The following is a 20,921-nucleotide window of genomic DNA, read 5'->3' on the forward strand; positions in this document are numbered from 1 at the left end:
GTGATGTTTGCATTCAAGTCACAGAGTTTAGCATTTGCTTTTACAGAGTACGTTTGAAACAGTCTTTTTGTAGTGTCTGGGAGTGGACATTCCGAACGCTTTCTGGCCTGTGGTGAAAAAGGAATTCTATTCCCATAAAAACTAGACAGAAGCATTCTCAGAAACTAGTTTGTGATGTGTGTACTCAACTAACAGAGTTGAACCTTTCTTTTGATAGAGGAGTTCTGAAACACTCTTTTTGTACGATCTGCAAGTGGATATTTGGATAGCTTTGAGGATTTCGTTGGAAACGGGAATATCACCGTATAAAATCTAGACAGATGCATTCTCAGAAACTTCTTTATGATGATTGCATTCAAGGCACAGACTTGAACATTTGCTTTCATAGAGCAGGTTTGAAACACTCTTTTTGTAGGATCTGGAAGTGGACATTTGGAGCGCTTTGAGGCCTATGGTGAAAAAGGAAATCTCTTCCCATAAAAACTAGACAGAAGCATTCTCAGAAACTTGTTTCTGATGTGTGCACTCAACTAACAGAGTTGAACCTGTCTTTTGATAGAGCAGTTGGGAAACACTCTTGTTATAGAATCTGCAAGTGGATATTTGGATTGCTTTTAGGATTTCCTTGGAAACGCGATTATTTCCATATAAAAAGAGGAAAATTCTCAGAAACTTCTTCGTGATGTTTGCATTCAAGTCACAGAGTTGAGCATTCCCTTTTACAGAGCAGGTTGGAAACAGTCTTTTTGTAGTATCTGGAAGTGGACATTCTGAACGCTTTGAGGCCTATGATGAAAAAGGAAATCTCTTCCCATAAAAACTAGACAGAAGCATTCTCAGAAACTTGTTTCTGATGTGTGTACTCAACTCACAGGGTTGGACCTATCGTTTGATAGAGCAGTTTTGAAACACTCCTTCTGTGCGATCTGCAAGTGGATATTTGGATAGCTTTGAGAATTTCGTTGGAAACGGAAATAACATCGTATAAAATCTAGACTGATGCATTCTCAGAAACTTCTTTGTGATGATTGCATTCACGTCACAGAGTTGAACATTCGCTTTCATAGAGCAAGTTTGAAACACTCTCTTTGTAGAATCTGGAAGTGGACATTTGGAGTGCTTTGGGGCCTATGGTGAAAAAGGAAATCTCTTCACATGCAAACTAGACAGAAGCATTGTCAGAAACTTGTTTCTGATGTGTGTACTCAACTAACAGAGTTCAACGTTTCTTTTGATAAAGCAGTTTTGAAACACTCTTGTTATAGAATCTACAAGGGGATATTTGGATTGCTTTGAGGATTTCGTTGGCAGCGGAATTATCTCCATATAAAAAGAAGAAGCATTCTCAGAAACTTCTTTGTTATGTTTGCATTGAAGTCACAGGGATGTGCATTCCCATTTACAGAGCAGGTTTCAAACAGACTTTTTGTAGTATCTGGAAGTGGACATTCCGAACGCGTTGAGGCCAAAGGTGAAAAAGGAAATTTCTTCCCATAAAAACTAGACAGAAGCATTCTCAGAAACTTGTTTGTGATGGGTGTACTCCACTAACAGAGTTGAACTTTTCTTTTGATAGAGCAGTTTTGAAACACTCTTTTTGTGTGATCTGCAAGTGGATATTTGGATAGCTTTAAGGATTTCGTTGGAAACGGGAATATCATCGGATAAAATCTAGACAGATGCATTCTCAGAAACTTCTTTATGATGATTGCATTCAAGTCACAGAGGTGAACATTCGCTTTCGTAGAGCAGGTTTGAAACACTCTTTTTGTACATTCTGGAAGTGGACATTTGGAGCGCTTTGAGGCCTATGGTGAAAAAGGAAACTTCTCCCCATAAAAACTAGACAGAAGCATTCTCAGAAACTTGTTTCTGATGTGTGTACTTAACTAACAGAGTTGAACCTTTCTTTTGATAGAGAAGTTTTGAAACACTCTTGTTATAGTATCTGCAGGTGGATATGTGGAATGCTTTGAGGATTTCGTTGGAAACGGGATTATCTCCATATAAAAAGAAGAAGCATTCTCAGAAACTTCTTTGGGATGTTTGCATTCAAGTCACAGAGTTGAGCATTCCCTTTTTCTGAGCAGGTTTGAAACAGTCTTTTTGTAGTATCTGGAAGTGGACATTCCGAAAGCTTTCATGCCTACGGTGAAAAAGGAAATCTCTTCCCATAAAAACTAGACCGAAGTATTCTCCGAAACTTTGTTGTGATGTGTGTACTCAACTAACAGAGTTGAACCTTTCTTTGGATAGAGCAGTTCAGAAACACTCTTTTTGTACGATCTGCAAGTGGATATTTGGATAGCTTTGAGGATTTCGTTGGAAACGGAAATATCATCGTATAAAATCTAGACTGATGCATTCTCAGAAACTTCTTTGTGATGATTGCATTCACGTCACAGAGTTGAACATTCGCTTTCATAGAGCAAGTTTGAAACACTCTTTTTGTAGAATCTGGAATTGGACATTTGGAGCTCTTTGGGGCCTATGGTGAAAAAGGAAATCTCTTCACATGCAATCTAGACAGAAGCATTGTCAGAAACTTGTTTCTGATGTGTGTACTCAACTAACAGAGTTCAACGTTTCTTTTGATACAGCAGTTTTGAAACACTCTTTTTATAGAATCTAACAGGGGATATTTGGATTGCTTTGAGGATTTCGTTGGCAGCGGAATTATCTCCATATAAAAAGAAGAAGCATTCTCAGAAACTTCTTTGTTATGTTTGCATTCAAGTTACAGGGTTGAGCATTCCCATTTACAGAGCAGGTTTCAAACAGACTTTTTGTAGTATCTGGAAGTGGACATTCGGAACGAATTGAGGCCTAAGGTGAAAAAGGAAATCTCTTCCCATAAAAGCTAGACAGAAGCATTCCCAGAAACTTGTTTGTGATGGGTGTACTGCACTAACAGAGTTGAACCTTTCTTTCGATAGTGTAGTTTTGAAACACTCTTTTTGTGTGATCTGCAAGTGGATATTTGGATAGCTTCAAGGATTTCGTTGGAAACGGGAATACCATCGGATAAATCTAGACAGATGCATTCTCAGAAACTTCTTTATGATGATTGCATTCAAGTCACAGAGTTGAACATTCGCTTTCGTAGAGCAGGTTTGAAACACACTTTTTGTAGATTCTGGAAGTGGACATTTGGAGCGCTTTGAGGCCTGTGGTGAAAAAGGAAATTTCTTCCCATAAAAACTAGACTGAAGCATTCTCAGAATCTTGTTTCTGATGTGTGTACTGAACTAACAGAGTTGAACCTTTCTTTTGATAGAGAAGTTTTGAAACACTCTTGTTATACTATCTGCAGGTGGATATGTGGAATGCTTTGAGGATTTCGTTGGAAACGGGATTATCTCCATATAAAAAGAAGAAGCATTCTCAGAAACTTCTTTGGGATGTTTGCATTCAAGTCACAGGGTTGAGTATTCATTCCCTTCTTCTGAGCAGGTTTGAAACAGTCTTTTTGTAGTATCTGGAAGTGGACATTCCGAAAGCTTTCATGCCTACGGTGAAAAAGGAAATCTCTTCCCATAAAAACTAGACAGAAGTATTCTCCGAAACTTTGTTGAGATGTGTGTACTCAACTAACAGAGTTGAACCTTTCTTTTGATAGAGCAGTTTTGAAACACTCTTTCTGTACGATCTGAAAGTGGATATTTCAATAGCTTTGAGGATTTCGTTGGAAACGGGAATATCATCGTATACAATCTAGACAGATGGATTCTCAGAAATTTCTTTATGATGATTGCATTCAAGTCACAGAGGTGAACATTTGCTTTCATGGAGCAGGTTTAAACACTCTTTTTGTAGAATCTGGAAGTGGACATTTGGAGTACTTTGAGGCCTATGTTGAAAAAGGAAATCTCTTCCATAAGAACTAGACAGAAGCATTCTCAGAAACTTGTTTCTGATGTGTGTACTCAACAAACAGACTTGAACCTTTCTTTTGATAGAGCAGTTTTGAAACACTCTTGTTATAGAATCTGCAAGTGGATATTTGGATTTCTTTGAGGATTTCGTTGGAAACCCGAATATCTCCATATAAAAAGAAGAAGCATTCTCAGAAACGTCTTTGTGATGTTTGCATTCAAGTCACAGAGTTTAGCATTTGCTTTTACAGAGTACGTTTGAAACAGTCTTTTTGTAGTGTCTGGGAGTGGACATTCCGAACGCTTTCTGGCCTGTGGTGAAAAAGGAATTCTATTCCCATAAAAACTAGACAGAAGCATTCTCAGAAACTAGTTTGTGATGTGTGTACTCAACTAACAGAGTTGAACCTTTCTTTTGATAGAGGAGTTCTGAAACACTCTTTTTGTACGATCTGCAAGTGGATATTTGGATAGCTTTGAGGATTTCGTTGGAAACGGGAATATCACCGTATAAAATCTAGACAGATGCATTCTCAGAAACTTCTTTATGATGATTGCATTCAAGGCACAGACTTGAACATTTGCTTTCATAGAGCAGGTTTGAAACACTCTTTTTGTAGGATCTGGAAGTGGACATTTGGAGCGCTTTGAGGCCTATGGTGAAAAAGGAAATCTCTTCCCATAAAAACTAGACAGAAGCATTCTCAGAAACTTGTTTCTGATGTGTGCACTCAACTAACAGAGTTGAACCTGTCTTTTGATAGAGCAGTTGGGAAACACTCTTGTTATAGAATCTGCAAGTGGATATTTGGATTGCTTTTAGGATTTCCTTGGAAACGCGATTATTTCCATATAAAAAGAGGAAAATTCTCAGAAACTTCTTCGTGATGTTTGCATTCAAGTCACAGAGTTGAGCATTCCCTTTTACAGAGCAGGTTGGAAACAGTCTTTTTGTAGTATCTGGAAGTGGACATTCTGAACGCTTTGAGGCCTATGATGAAAAAGGAAATCTCTTCCCATAAAAACTAGACAGAAGCATTCTCAGAAACTTGTTTCTGATGTGTGTACTCAACTCACAGGGTTGGACCTATCGTTTGATAGAGCAGTTTTGAAACACTCCTTCTGTGCGATCTGCAAGTGGATATTTGGATAGCTTTGAGAATTTCGTTGGAAACGGAAATAACATCGTATAAAATCTAGACTGATGCATTCTCAGAAACTTCTTTGTGATGATTGCATTCACGTCACAGAGTTGAACATTCGCTTTCATAGAGCAAGTTTGAAACACTCTCTTTGTAGAATCTGGAAGTGGACATTTGGAGTGCTTTGGGGCCTATGGTGAAAAAGGAAATCTCTTCACATGCAAACTAGACAGAAGCATTGTCAGAAACTTGTTTCTGATGTGTGTACTCAACTAACAGAGTTCAACGTTTCTTTTGATAAAGCAGTTTTGAAACACTCTTGTTATAGAATCTACAAGGGGATATTTGGATTGCTTTGAGGATTTCGTTGGCAGCGGAATTATCTCCATATAAAAAGAAGAAGCATTCTCAGAAACTTCTTTGTTATGTTTGCATTGAAGTCACAGGGATGTGCATTCCCATTTACAGAGCAGGTTTCAAACAGACTTTTTGTAGTATCTGGAAGTGGACATTCCGAACGCGTTGAGGCCAAAGGTGAAAAAGGAAATTTCTTCCCATAAAAACTAGACAGAAGCATTCTCAGAAACTTGTTTGTGATGGGTGTACTCCACTAACAGAGTTGAACTTTTCTTTTGATAGAGCAGTTTTGAAACACTCTTTTTGTGTGATCTGCAAGTGGATATTTGGATAGCTTTAAGGATTTCGTTGGAAACGGGAATATCATCGGATAAAATCTAGACAGATGCATTCTCAGAAACTTCTTTATGATGATTGCATTCAAGTCACAGAGGTGAACATTCGCTTTCGTAGAGCAGGTTTGAAACACTCTTTTTGTACATTCTGGAAGTGGACATTTGGAGCGCTTTGAGGCCTATGGTGAAAAAGGAAACTTCTCCCCATAAAAACTAGACAGAAGCATTCTCAGAAACTTGTTTCTGATGTGTGTACTTAACTAACAGAGTTGAACCTTTCTTTTGATAGAGAAGTTTTGAAACACTCTTGTTATAGTATCTGCAGGTGGATATGTGGAATGCTTTGAGGATTTCGTTGGAAACGGGATTATCTCCATATAAAAAGAAGAAGCATTCTCAGAAACTTCTTTGGGATGTTTGCATTCAAGTCACAGAGTTGAGCATTCCCTTTTTCTGAGCAGGTTTGAAACAGTCTTTTTGTAGTATCTGGAAGTGGACATTCCGAAAGCTTTCATGCCTACGGTGAAAAAGGAAATCTCTTCCCATAAAAACTAGACCGAAGTATTCTCCGAAACTTTGTTGTGATGTGTGTACTCAACTAACAGAGTTGAACCTTTCTTTTGATAGAGCAGTTTTGAAACACTCTTTTTGTACGATCTGCAAGTGGATATTTGGATAGCTTTGAGGATTTCGTTGGAAACGGAAATATCATCGTATAAAATCTAGACTGATGCATTCTCAGAAACTTCTTTGTGATGATTGCATTCACGTCACAGAGTTGAACATTCGCTTTCATAGAGCAAGTTTGAAACACTCTTTTTGTAGAATCTGGAATTGGACATTTGGAGCTCTTTGGGGCCTATGGTGAAAAAGGAAATCTCTTCACATGCAATCTAGACAGAAGCATTGTCAGAAACTTGTTTCTGATGTGTGTACTCAACTAACAGAGTTCAACGTTTCTTTTGATACAGCAGTTTTGAAACACTCTTTTTATAGAATCTAACAGGGGATATTTGGATTGCTTTGAGGATTTCGTTGGCAGCGGAATTATCTCCATATAAAAAGAAGAAGCATTCTCAGAAACTTCTTTGTTATGTTTGCATTCAAGTTACAGGGTTGAGCATTCCCATTTACAGAGCAGGTTTCAAACAGACTTTTTGTAGTATCTGGAAGTGGACATTCGGAACGAATTGAGGCCTAAGGTGAAAAAGGAAATCTCTTCCCATAAAAGCTAGACAGAAGCATTCTCAGAAACTTGTTTGTGATGGGTGTACTGCACTAACAGAGTTGAACCTTTCTTTCGATAGTGTAGTTTTGAAACACTCTTTTTGTGTGATCTGCAAGTGGATATTTGGATAGCTTCAAGGATTTCGTTGGAAACGGGAATACCATCGGATAAATCTAGACAGATGCATTCTCAGAAACTTCTTTATGATGATTGCATTCAAGTCACAGAGTTGAACATTCGCTTTCGTAGAGCAGGTTTGAAACACACTTTTTGTAGATTCTGGAAGTGGACATTTGGAGCGCTTTGAGGCCTGTGGTGAAAAAGGAAATTTCTTCCCATAAAAACTAGACTGAAGCATTCTCAGAATCTTGTTTCTGATGTGTGTACTGAACTAACAGAGTTGAACCTTTCTTTTGATAGAGAAGTTTTGAAACACTCTTGTTATACTATCTGCAGGTGGATATGTGGAATGCTTTGAGGATTTCGTTGGAAACGGGATTATCTCCATATAAAAAGAAGAAGCATTCTCAGAAACTTCTTTGGGATGTTTGCATTCAAGTCACAGGGTTGAGTATTCATTCCCTTCTTCTGAGCAGGTTTGAAACAGTCTTTTTGTAGTATCTGGAAGTGGACATTCCGAAAGCTTTCATGCCTACGGTGAAAAAGGAAATCTCTTCCCATAAAAACTAGACAGAAGTATTCTCCGAAACTTTGTTGAGATGTGTGTACTCAACTAACAGAGTTGAACCTTTCTTTTGATAGAGCAGTTTTGAAACACTCTTTCTGTACGATCTGAAAGTGGATATTTCAATAGCTTTGAGGATTTCGTTGGAAACGGGAATATCATCGTATACAATCTAGACAGATGGATTCTCAGAAATTTCTTTATGATGATTGCATTCAAGTCACAGAGGTGAACATTTGCTTTCATGGAGCAGGTTTAAACACTCTTTTTGTAGAATCTGGAAGTGGACATTTGGAGTACTTTGAGGCCTATGTTGAAAAAGGAAATCTCTTCCATAAGAACTAGACAGAAGCATTCTCAGAAACTTGTTTCTGATGTGTGTACTCAACAAACAGACTTGAACCTTTCTTTTGATAGAGCAGTTTTGAAACACTCTTGTTATAGAATCTGCAAGTGGATATTTGGATTTCTTTGAGGATTTCGTTGGAAACCCGAATATCTCCATATAAAAAGAAGAAGCATTCTCAGAAACGTCTTTGTGATGTTTGCATTCAAGTCACAGAGTTTAGCATTTGCTTTTACAGAGTACGTTTGAAACAGTCTTTTTGTAGTGTCTGGGAGTGGACATTCCGAACGCTTTCTGGCCTGTGGTGAAAAAGGAATTCTATTCCCATAAAAACTAGACAGAAGCATTCTCAGAAACTAGTTTGTGATGTGTGTACTCAACTAACAGAGTTGAACCTTTCTTTTGATAGAGGAGTTCTGAAACACTCTTTTTGTACGATCTGCAAGTGGATATTTGGATAGCTTTGAGGATTTCGTTGGAAACGGGAATATCACCGTATAAAATCTAGACAGATGCATTCTCAGAAACTTCTTTATGATGATTGCATTCAAGGCACAGACTTGAACATTTGCTTTCATAGAGCAGGTTTGAAACACTCTTTTTGTAGGATCTGGAAGTGGACATTTGGAGCGCTTTGAGGCCTATGGTGAAAAAGGAAATCTCTTCCCATAAAAACTAGACAGAAGCATTCTCAGAAACTTGTTTCTGATGTGTGCACTCAACTAACAGAGTTGAACCTGTCTTTTGATAGAGCAGTTGGGAAACACTCTTGTTATAGAATCTGCAAGTGGATATTTGGATTGCTTTTAGGATTTCCTTGGAAACGCGATTATTTCCATATAAAAAGAGGAAAATTCTCAGAAACTTCTTCGTGATGTTTGCATTCAAGTCACAGAGTTGAGCATTCCCTTTTACAGAGCAGGTTGGAAACAGTCTTTTTGTAGTATCTGGAAGTGGACATTCTGAACGCTTTGAGGCCTATGATGAAAAAGGAAATCTCTTCCCATAAAAACTAGACAGAAGCATTCTCAGAAACTTGTTTCTGATGTGTGTACTCAACTCACAGGGTTGGACCTATCGTTTGATAGAGCAGTTTTGAAACACTCCTTCTGTGCGATCTGCAAGTGGATATTTGGATAGCTTTGAGAATTTCGTTGGAAACGGAAATAACATCGTATAAAATCTAGACTGATGCATTCTCAGAAACTTCTTTGTGATGATTGCATTCACGTCACAGAGTTGAACATTCGCTTTCATAGAGCAAGTTTGAAACACTCTCTTTGTAGAATCTGGAAGTGGACATTTGGAGTGCTTTGGGGCCTATGGTGAAAAAGGAAATCTCTTCACATGCAAACTAGACAGAAGCATTGTCAGAAACTTGTTTCTGATGTGTGTACTCAACTAACAGAGTTCAACGTTTCTTTTGATAAAGCAGTTTTGAAACACTCTTGTTATAGAATCTACAAGGGGATATTTGGATTGCTTTGAGGATTTCGTTGGCAGCGGAATTATCTCCATATAAAAAGAAGAAGCATTCTCAGAAACTTCTTTGTTATGTTTGCATTGAAGTCACAGGGATGTGCATTCCCATTTACAGAGCAGGTTTCAAACAGACTTTTTGTAGTATCTGGAAGTGGACATTCCGAACGCGTTGAGGCCAAAGGTGAAAAAGGAAATTTCTTCCCATAAAAACTAGACAGAAGCATTCTCAGAAACTTGTTTGTGATGGGTGTACTCCACTAACAGAGTTGAACTTTTCTTTTGATAGAGCAGTTTTGAAACACTCTTTTTGTGTGATCTGCAAGTGGATATTTGGATAGCTTTAAGGATTTCGTTGGAAACGGGAATATCATCGGATAAAATCTAGACAGATGCATTCTCAGAAACTTCTTTATGATGATTGCATTCAAGTCACAGAGGTGAACATTCGCTTTCGTAGAGCAGGTTTGAAACACTCTTTTTGTACATTCTGGAAGTGGACATTTGGAGCGCTTTGAGGCCTATGGTGAAAAAGGAAACTTCTCCCCATAAAAACTAGACAGAAGCATTCTCAGAAACTTGTTTCTGATGTGTGTACTTAACTAACAGAGTTGAACCTTTCTTTTGATAGAGAAGTTTTGAAACACTCTTGTTATAGTATCTGCAGGTGGATATGTGGAATGCTTTGAGGATTTCGTTGGAAACGGGATTATCTCCATATAAAAAGAAGAAGCATTCTCAGAAACTTCTTTGGGATGTTTGCATTCAAGTCACAGAGTTGAGCATTCCCTTTTTCTGAGCAGGTTTGAAACAGTCTTTTTGTAGTATCTGGAAGTGGACATTCCGAAAGCTTTCATGCCTACGGTGAAAAAGGAAATCTCTTCCCATAAAAACTAGACCGAAGTATTCTCCGAAACTTTGTTGTGATGTGTGTACTCAACTAACAGAGTTGAACCTTTCTTTTGATAGAGCAGTTTTGAAACACTCTTTTTGTACGATCTGCAAGTGGATATTTCGATAGCTTTGAGGATTTCGTTGGAAACGGGAATATCATCGTATAAAATCTAGACAGATGGATTCTCAGAAATTTCTTTATGATGATTGCATTCAAGTCACAGAGGTGAACATTCGCATTCATAGAGCAGGTTTAAACACTCTTTTTGTAGAATCTGGAAGTGGACATTTGGAGTACTTTGAGGCCAATGGTGAAAAAGGAAATCTCTTCCATAAAAACGAGACAGAAGCATTCTCAGAAACTAGTTTCTGATGTGTGTACTCAACAAACAGACTTGAACCTTTCTTTTGATAGAGCAGTTTTGAAACACTCTTGTTATAGAATCTGCAAGTGGATATTTGGATTTCTTTGAGGATTTCGTTGGAAACCGGAATATCTCCATATAAAAAGAAGAAGTATTCTCAGAAACGTCTTTGTGATGTTTGCATTCAAGTCACAGAGTTTAGCATTTCGTTTTATAGAGTAGGTTGAAACAGTCTTTTTGTAGTGTCTGGGAGTGGACATTCCGAACGCTTTCTGGCCTGAGGTGAAAAAGGAATTCTATTCCCATAAACACTAGACAGAAGCATTCTCAGAAACTAGTTTGTGATGTGTGTACTCAACTAACAGAGTTGAACCTTTCTTTTGATAGAGCAGTTCAGAAACACTCTTTTTGTACGATCTGCAAGTGGATATTTGGATAGCTTTGAGGATTTCGTTGGAAACGGAAATATCATCGTATAAAATCTAGACTGATGCATTCTCAGAAACTTCTTTGTGATGATTGCATTCACGTCACAGAGTTGAACATTCGCTTTCATAGAGCAGGTTTGAAACACTCTTTTTGTAGAATCTGGAATTGGACATTTGGAGCTCTTTGGGGCCTATGGTGAAAAAGGAAATCTCTTCACATGCAAACTAGACAGAAGCATTGTCAGAAACTTGTTTCTGATGTGTGTACTCAACTAACAGAGTTCAAAGTTTCTTTTGATACAGCAGTTTGAAACACTCTTTTTATTGAATCTAACAGGGCATATTTGGATTGCTTTGAGGATTTCGTTGGCAGCGGAATTATCTCCATATAAAAAGAAGAAGCATTCTCAGAAACTTCTTTGTTATGTTTGCATTCAAGTTACAGGGTTGAGCATTCCCTTTTACAGAGCAGGTTTCAAACAGACTTTTTGTAGTATCTGGAAGTGGACATTCCGAACGCGTTGAGGCCAAAGGTGAAAAAGGAAATTTCTTCCCATAAAAACTAGACAGAAGCATTCTCAGAAACTTGTTTGTGATGGGTGTACTCCACTAACAGAGTTAAACCTTTCTTTCGATAGAGTAGTTTTGAAACACTCTTTTTGTGTGATCTGCAAGTGGATATTTGGATAGCTTCAAGGATTTCGTTGGAAACGGGAATACCATCGGATAAATCTAGACAGATGCATTCTCAGAAACTTCTTTATGATGATTGCATTCAAGTCACAGAGTTGAACATTCGCTTTCGTAGAGCAGGTTTGAAACACACTTTTTGTAGATTCTGGAAGTGGACATTTGGAGCGCTTTGAGGCCTGTGGTGAAAAAGGAAATTTCTTCCCATAAAAACTAGACTGAAGCATTCTCAGAATCTTGTTTCTGATGTGTGTACTGAACTAACAGAGTTGAACCTTTCTTTTGATAGAGAAGTTTTGAAACACTCTTGTTATACTATCTGCAGGTGGATATGTGGAATGCTTTGAGGATTTCGTTGGAAACGGGATTATCTCCATATAAAAAGTAGAAGCATTCTCAGAAACTTCTTTGTGATGTTTGCATTCAAGTCACAGGGTTGAGCATTCATTCCCTTTTTCTGAGCAGGTTTGAAACAGTCTTTTTGTAGTATCTGGAAGTGGACATTCCGAAAGCTTTCATGCCTACAGTGAAAAAGGAAATCTCTTCCCATAAAAACTAGACAGAAGTATTCTCCGAAACTTCGTTGTGATGTGTGTACTCAACTAACAGAGTTGAACCTTTCTTTTGATAGAGCAGTTTTGAAACACTCTTTTTGTACGATCTGAAAGTGGATATTTCAATAGCTTTGAGGATTTCGTTGGAAACGGGAATATCATCGTATAAAATCTAGACAGATGGATTCTCAGAAATTTCTTTATGATGATTGCATTCAAGTCACAGAGGTGAACATTCGCTTTCATAGAGCAGGTTTAAACACTCTTTTTGTAGAATCTGGAAGTGGACATTTGGAGTACTTTGAGGCCTATGTTGAAAAAGGAAATCTCTTCCATAAGAACTAGACAGAAGCATTCTCAGAAACTTGTTTCTGATGTGTGTACTCAACAAACAGACTTGAACCTTTCTTTTGATAGAGCAGTTTTGAAACACTCTTGTTATAGAATCTGCAAGTGGATATTTGGATTTCTTTGAGGATTTCGTTGGAAACCCGAATATCTCCATATAAAAAGAAGAAGCATTCTCAGAAACGTCTTTGTGATGTTTGCATTCAAGTCACAGAGTTTAGCATTTCCTTTTACAGAGTACGTTTGAAACAGTCTTTTTGTAGTGTCTGGGAGTGGACATTCTGAACGCTTTCTGGCCTGTGGTGAAAAAGGAAATCTATTCCCAAAAACTAGACAGAAGCATTCTCAGAAACTAGTTTGTGATGTGTGTACTCAACTAACAGAGTTGAACCTTTCTTTTGATAGAGGAGTTCTGAAACACTCTTTTTGTACGATCTGCAAGTGGATATTTGGATAGCTTTGAGGATTTCGTTGGAAACGGGAATATCACCATATAAAATCTAGACAGATGCATTCTCAGAAACTTCTTTATGATGATTGCATTCAAGGCACAGATTTGAACATTTGCTTTCATAGAGCAGGTTTGAAACACTCTTTTTGTAGGATCTGGAAGTGGACATTTGGAGCGCTTTGAGGCCTATGGTGAAAAAGGAAAACTCTTCCCATAAAAACTAGACAGAAGCATTCTCAGAAACTTGTTTCTGACGTGTGCACTCAACTAACAGAGTTGAACCTGTCTTTTGATAGAGCAGTTTTGAAACACTCTTGTTATAGAATCTACAAGGGGATATTTGGATTGCTTTGAGGATTTCGTTGGCAGCGGAATTATCTCCATATAAAAAGAAGAAGCATTCTCAGAAACTTCTTTGGGATGTTTGCATTCAAGTCACAGAGTTGAGCATTCCCTTTTTCTGAGCAGGTTGGAAACAGTCTTTTTGTAGTATCTGGAAGTGGACATTCCGAACGCTTTCTGGCCTGTGGTGAAAAAGGAAATCTATTCCCATAAAAACTAGACAGAAGCATTCTCAGAAACTAGTTTGTGATGTGTGTACTCAACTAACAGAGTTGAACCTTTCTTTGGATAGAGCAGTTCAGAAACACTCTTTTTGTACGATCTGCAAGTGGATATTTGGATAGCTTTGAGGATTTCGTTGGAAACGGAAATATCATCGTATAAAATCTAGACTGATGCATTCTCAGAAACTTCTTTGTGATGATTGCATTCACGTCACAGAGTTGAACATTCGCTTTCATAGAGCAAGTTTGAAACACTCTTTTTGTAGAATCTGGAATTGGACATTTGGAGCTCTTTGGGGCCTATGGTGAAAAAGGAAATCTCTTCACATGCAAACTAGACAGAAGCATTGTCAGAAACTTGTTTCTGATGTGTGTACTCAACTAACAGAGTTCAACGTTTCTTTTGATACAGCAGTTTTGAAACACTCTTTTTATAGAATCTAACAGGGGATATTTGGATTGCTTTGAGGATTTCGTTGGCAGCGGAATTATCTCCATATAAAAAGAAGAAGCATTCTCAGAAACTTCTTTGTTATGTTTGCATTCAAGTTACAGGGTTGAGCATTCCCATTTACAGAGCAGGTTTCAAACAGACTTTTTGTAGTATCTGGAAGTGGACATTCGGAACGAATTGAGGCCTAAGGTGAAAAAGGAAATCTCTTCCCATAAAAGCTAGACAGAAGCATTCTCAGAAACTTGTTTGTGATGGGTGTACTCCACTAACAGAGTTGAACCTTTCTTTCGATAGTGTAGTTTTGAAACACTCTTTTTGTGTGATCTGCAAGTGGATATTTGGATAGCTTCAAGGATTTCGTTGGAAACGGGAATACCATCGGATAAATCTAGACAGATGCATTCTCAGAAACTTCTTTATGATGATTGCATTCAAGTCACAGAGTTGAACATTCGCTTTCGTAGAGCAGGTTTGAAACACACTTTTTGTAGATTCTGGAAGTGGACATTTGGAGCGCTTTGAGGCCTGTGGTGAAAAAGGAAATTTCTTCCCATAAAAACTAGACTGAAGCATTCTCAGAATCTTGTTTCTGATGTGTGTACTGAACTAACAGAGTTGAACCTTTCTTTTGATAGAGAAGTTTTGAAACACTCTTGTTATACTATCTGCAGGTGGATATGTGGAATGCTTTGAGGATTTCGTTGGAAACGGGATTATCTCCATATAAAAAGAAGAAGCATTCTCAGAAACTTCTTTGGGATGTGTGCATTCAAGTCACAGGGTTGAGTATTCATTCCCTTCTTCTGAGCAGGTTTGAAACAGTCTTTTTGTAGTATCTGGAAGTGGACATTCCGAAAGCTTTCATGCCTACGGTGAAAAAGGAAATCTCTTCCCATAAAAACTAGACAGAAGTATTCTCCGAAACTTTGTTGAGATGTGTGTACTCAACTAACAGAGTTGAACCTTTCTTTTGATAGAGCAGTTTTGAAACACTCTTTCTGTACGATCTGAAAGTGGATATTTCAATAGCTTTGAGGATTTCGTTGGAAACGGGAATATCATCGTATACAATCTAGACAGATGGATTCTCAGAAATTTCTTTATGATGATTGCATTCAAGTCACAGAGGTGAACATTTGCTTTCATGGAGCAGGTTTAAACACTCTTTTTGTAGAATCTGGAAGTGGACATTTGGAGTACTTTGAGGCCTATGTTGAAAAAGGAAATCTCTTCCATAAGAACTAGACAGAAGCATTCTCAGAAACTTGTTTCTGATGTGTGTACTCAACAAACAGACTTGAACCTTTCTTTTGATAGAGCAGTTTTGAAACACTCTTGTTATAGAATCTGCAAGTGGATATTTGGATTTCTTTGAGGATTTCGTTGGAAACCGGAATATCTCCATATAAAAAGAAGAAGCATTCTCAGAAACGTCTTTGTGATGTTTGCATTCAAGTCACAGAGTTTAGCATTTGCTTTTACAGAGTACGTTTGAAACAGTCTTTTTGTAGTGTCTGGGAGTGGACATTCCGAACGCTTTCTGGCCTGTGGTGAAAAAGGAAATCTATTCCCATAAAAACTAGACAGAAGCATTCTCAGAAACTAGTTTGTGATGTGTGTACTCAACTAACAGAGTTGAACCTTTCTTTTGATAGAGGAGTTCTGAAACACTCTTTTTGTACGATCTGCAAGTGGATATTTGGATAGCTTTGAGGATTTCGTTGGAAACGGGAATATCACCGTATAAAATCTAGACAGATGCATTCTCAGAAACTTCTTTATGATGATTGCATTCAAGGCACAGACTTGAACATTTGCTTTCATAGAGCAGGTTTGAAACACTCTTTTTGTAGGATCTGGAAGTGGACATTTGGAGCGCTTTGAGGCCTATGGTGAAAAAGGAAATCTCTTCCCATAAAAACTAGACAGAAGCATTCTCAGAAACTTGTTTCTGATGTGTGCACTCAACTAACAGAGTTGAACCTGTCTTTTGATAGAGCAGTTGGGAAACACTCTTGTTATAGAATCTGCAAGTGGATATTTGGATTGCTTTTAGGATTTCCTTGGAAACGCGATTATTTCCATATAAAAAGAGGAAAATTCTCAGAAACTTCTTCGTGATGTTTGCATTCAAGTCACAGAGTTGAGCATTCCCTTTTACAGAGCAGGTTGGAAACAGTCTTTTTGTAGTATCTGGAAGTGGACATTCTGAACGCTTTGAGGCCTATGATGAAAAAGGAAATCTCTTCCCATAAAAACTAGACAGAAGCATTCTCAGAAACTTGTTTCTGATGTGTGTACTCAACTCACAGGGTTGGACCTATCGTTTGATAGAGCAGTTTTGAAACACTCCTTCTGTGCGATCTGCAAGTGGATATTTGGATAGCTTTGAGAATTTCGTTGGAAACGGAAATAACATCGTATAAAATCTAGACTGATGCATTCTCAGAAACTTCTTTGTGATGATTGCATTCACGTCACAGAGTTGAACATTCGCTTTCATAGAGCAAGTTTGAAACACTCTCTTTGTAGAATCTGGAAGTGGACATTTGGAGTGCTTTGGGGCCTATTGTGAAAAAGGAAATCTCTTCACATGCAAACTAGACAGAAGCATTGTCAGAAACTTGTTTCTGATGTGTGTACTCAACTAACAGAGTTCAACGTTTCTTTTGATAAAGCAGTTTTGAAACACTCTTGTTATAGAATCTACAAGGGGATATTTGGATTGCTTTGAGGATTTCGTTGGCAGCGGAATTATCTCCATATAAAAAGAAGAAGCATTCTCAGAAACTTCTTTGTTATGTTTGCATTGAAGTCACAGGGATGTGCATTCCCATTTACAGAGCAGGTTTCAAACAGACTTTTTGTAGTATCTGGAAGTGGACATTCCGAACGCGTTGAGGCCAAAGGTGAAAAAGGAAATTTCTTCCCATAAAAACTAGACAGAAGCATTCTCAGAAACTTGTTTGTGATGGGTGTACTCCACTAACGGAGTTGAACTTTTCTTTTGATAGAGCAGTTTTGAAACACTCTTTTTGTGTGATCTGCAAGTGGATATTTGGATAGCTTTAAGGATTTCGTTGGAAACGGGAATATCATCGGATAAAATCTAGACAGATGCATTCTCAGAAACTTCTTTATGATGATTGCATTCAAGTCACAGAGGTGAACATTCGCTTTCGTAGAGCAGGTTTGAAACACTCTTTTTGTACATTCTGGAAGTGGACATTTGGAGCGCTTTGAGGCCTATGGTGAAAAAGGAAACTTCTCCCCATAAAAACTAGACAGAAGCATTCTCAGAAACTTGTTTCTGATGTGTGTACTTAACTAACAGAGTTGAACCTTTCTTTTGATAGAGAAGTTTTGAAACACTCTTGTTATAGTATCTGCAGGTGGATATGTGGAATGCTTTGAGGATTTCGTTGGAAACGGGATTATCTCCATATAAAAAGAAGAAGCATTCTCAGAAACTTCTTTGGGATGTTTGCATTCAAGTCACAGAGTTGAGCATTCCCTTTTTCTGAGCAGGTTTGAAACAGTCTTTTTGTAGTATCTGGAAGTGGACATTCCGAAAGCTTTCATGCCTACGGTGAAAAAGGAAATCTCTTCCCATAAAAACTAGACCGAAGTATTCTCCGAAACTTTGTTGTGATGTGTGTACTCAACTAACAGAGTTGAACCTTTCTTTTGATAGAGCAGTTTTGAAACACTCTTTTTGTACGATCTGCAAGTGGATATTTCGATAGCTTTGAGGATTTCGTTGGAAACGGGAATATCATCGTATAAAATCTAGACAGATGGATTCTCAGAAATTTCTTTATGATGATTGCATTCAAGTCACAGAGGTGAACATTCGCATTCATAGAGCAGGTTTAAACACTCTTTTTGTAGAATCTGGAAGTGGACATTTGGAGTACTTTGAGGCCAATGGTGAAAAAGGAAATCTCTTCCATAAAAACGAGACAGAAGCATTCTCAGAAACTAGTTTCTGATGTGTGTACTCAACAAACAGACTTGAACCTTTCTTTTGATAGAGCAGTTTTGAAACACTCTTGTTATAGAATCTGCAAGTGGATATTTGGATTTCTTTGAGGATTTCGTTGGAAACCGGAATATCTCCATATAAAAAGAAGAAGTATTCTCAGAAACGTCTTTGTGATGTTTGCATTCAAGTCACAGAGTTTAGCATTTCGTTTTATAGAGTAGGTTGAAACAGTCTTTTTGTAGTGTCTGGGAGTGGACATTCCGAACGCTTTCTGGCCTGAGGTGAAAAAGGAATTCTATTCCCATAAACACTAGACAGAAGCATTCTCAGAAACTAGTTTGTGATGTGTGTACTCAACTAACAGAGTTGAACCTTTCTTTTGATAGAGCAGTTCAGAAACACTCTTTTTGTACGATCTGCAAGTGGATATTTGGATAGCTTTGAGGATTTCGTTGGAAACGGAAATATCATCGTATAAAATCTAGACTGATGCATTCTCAGAAACTTCTTTGTGATGATTGCATTCACGTCACAGAGTTGAACATTCGCTTTCATAGAGCAGGTTTGAAACACTCTTTTTGTAGAATCTGGAATTGGACATTTGGAGCTCTTTGGGGCCTATGGTGAAAAAGGAAATCTCTTCACATGCAAACTAGACAGAAGCATTGTCAGAAACTTGTTTCTGATGTGTGTACTCAACTAACAGAGTTCAAAGTTTCTTTTGATACAGCAGTTTGAAACACTCTTTTTATTGAATCTAACAGGGCATATTTGGATTGCTTTGAGGATTTCGTTGGCAGCGGAATTATCTCCATATAAAAAGAAGAAGCATTCTCAGAAACTTCTTTGTTATGTTTGCATTCAAGTTACAGGGTTGAGCATTCCCTTTTACAGAGCAGGTTTCAAACAGACTTTTTGTAGTATCTGGAAGTGGACATTCCGAACGCGTTGAGGCCAAAGGTGAAAAAGGAAATTTCTTCCCATAAAAACTAGACAGAAGCATTCTCAGAAACTTGTTTGTGATGGGTGTACTCCACTAACAGAGTTAAACCTTTCTTTCGATAGAGTAGTTTTGAAACACTCTTTTTGTGTGATCTGCAAGTGGATATTTGGATAGCTTCAAGGATTTCGTTGGAAACGGGAATACCATCGGATAAATCTAGACAGATGCATTCTCAGAAACTTCTTTATGATGATTGCATTCAAGTCACAGAGTTGAACATTCGCTTTCGTAGAGCAGGTTTGAAACACACTTTTTGTAGATTCTGGAAGTGGACATTTGGAGCGCTTTGAGGCCTGTGGTGAAAAAGGAAATTTCTTCCCATAAAAACTAGACTGAAGCATTCTCAGAATCTTGTTTCTGATGTGTGTACTGAACTAACAGAGTTGAACCTTTCTTTTGATAGAGAAGTTTTGAAACACTCTTGTTATACTATCTGCAGGTGGATATGTGGAATGCTTTGAGGATTTCGTTGGAAACGGGATTATCTCCATATAAAAAGTAGAAGCATTCTCAGAAACTTCTTTGTGATGTTTGCATTCAAGTCACAGGGTTGAGCATTCATTCCCTTTTTCTGAGCAGGTTTGAAACAGTCTTTTTGTAGTATCTGGAAGTGGACATTCCGAAAGCTTTCATGCCTACAGTGAAAAAGGAAATCTCTTCCCATAAAAACTAGACAGAAGTATTCTCCGAAACTTCGTTGTGATGTGTGTACTCAACTAACAGAGTTGAACCTTTCTTTTGATAGAGCAGTTTTGAAACACTCTTTTTGTACGATCTGAAAGTGGATATTTCAATAGCTTTGAGGATTTCGTTGGAAACGGGAATATCATCGTATAAAATCTAGACAGATGGATTCTCAGAAATTTCTTTATGATGATTGCATTCAAGTCACAGAGGTGAACATTCGCTTTCATAGAGCAGGTTTAAACACTCTTTTTGTAGAATCTGGAAGTGGACATTTGGAGTACTTTGAGGCCTATGTTGAAAAAGGAAATCTCTTCCATAAGAACTAGACAGAAGCATTCTCAGAAACTTGTTTCTGATGTGTGTACTCAACAAACAGACTTGAACCTTTCTTTTGATAGAGCAGTTTTGAAACACTCTTGTTATAGAATCTGCAAGTGGATATTTGGATTTCTTTGAGGATTTCGTTGGAAACCCGAATATCTCCATATAAAAAGAAGAAGCATTCTCAGAAACGTCTTTGTGATGTTTGCATTCAAGTCACAGAGTTTAGCATTTCCTTTTACAGAGTACGTTTGAAACAGTCTTTTTGTAGTGTCTGGGAGTGGACATTCTGAACGCTTTCTGGCCTGTGGTGAAAAAGGAAATCTATTCCCAAAAACTAGACAGAAGCATTCTCAGAAACTAGTTTGTGATGTGTGTACTCAACTAACAGAGTTGAACCTTTCTTTTGATAGAGGAGTTCTGAAACACTCTTTTTGTACGATCTGCAAGTGGATATTTGGATAGCTTTGAGGATTTCGTTGGAAACGGGAATATCACCATATAAAATCTAGACAGATGCATTCTCAGAAACTTCTTTATGATGATTGCATTCAAGGCACAGATTTGAACATTTGCTTTCATAGAGCAGGTTTGAAACACTCTTTTTGTAGGATCTGGAAGTGGACATTTGGAGCGCTTTGAGGCCTATGGTGAAAAAGGAAAACTCTTCCCATAAAAACTAGACAGAAGCATTCTCAGAAACTTGTTTCTGACGTGTGCACTCAACT

Source organism: Pan paniscus, chromosome 18, assembly GCF_029289425.2.
Source record: "Pan paniscus chromosome 18, NHGRI_mPanPan1-v2.0_pri, whole genome shotgun sequence".
NCBI lineage: Eukaryota > Metazoa > Chordata > Mammalia > Primates > Hominidae > Pan > Pan paniscus.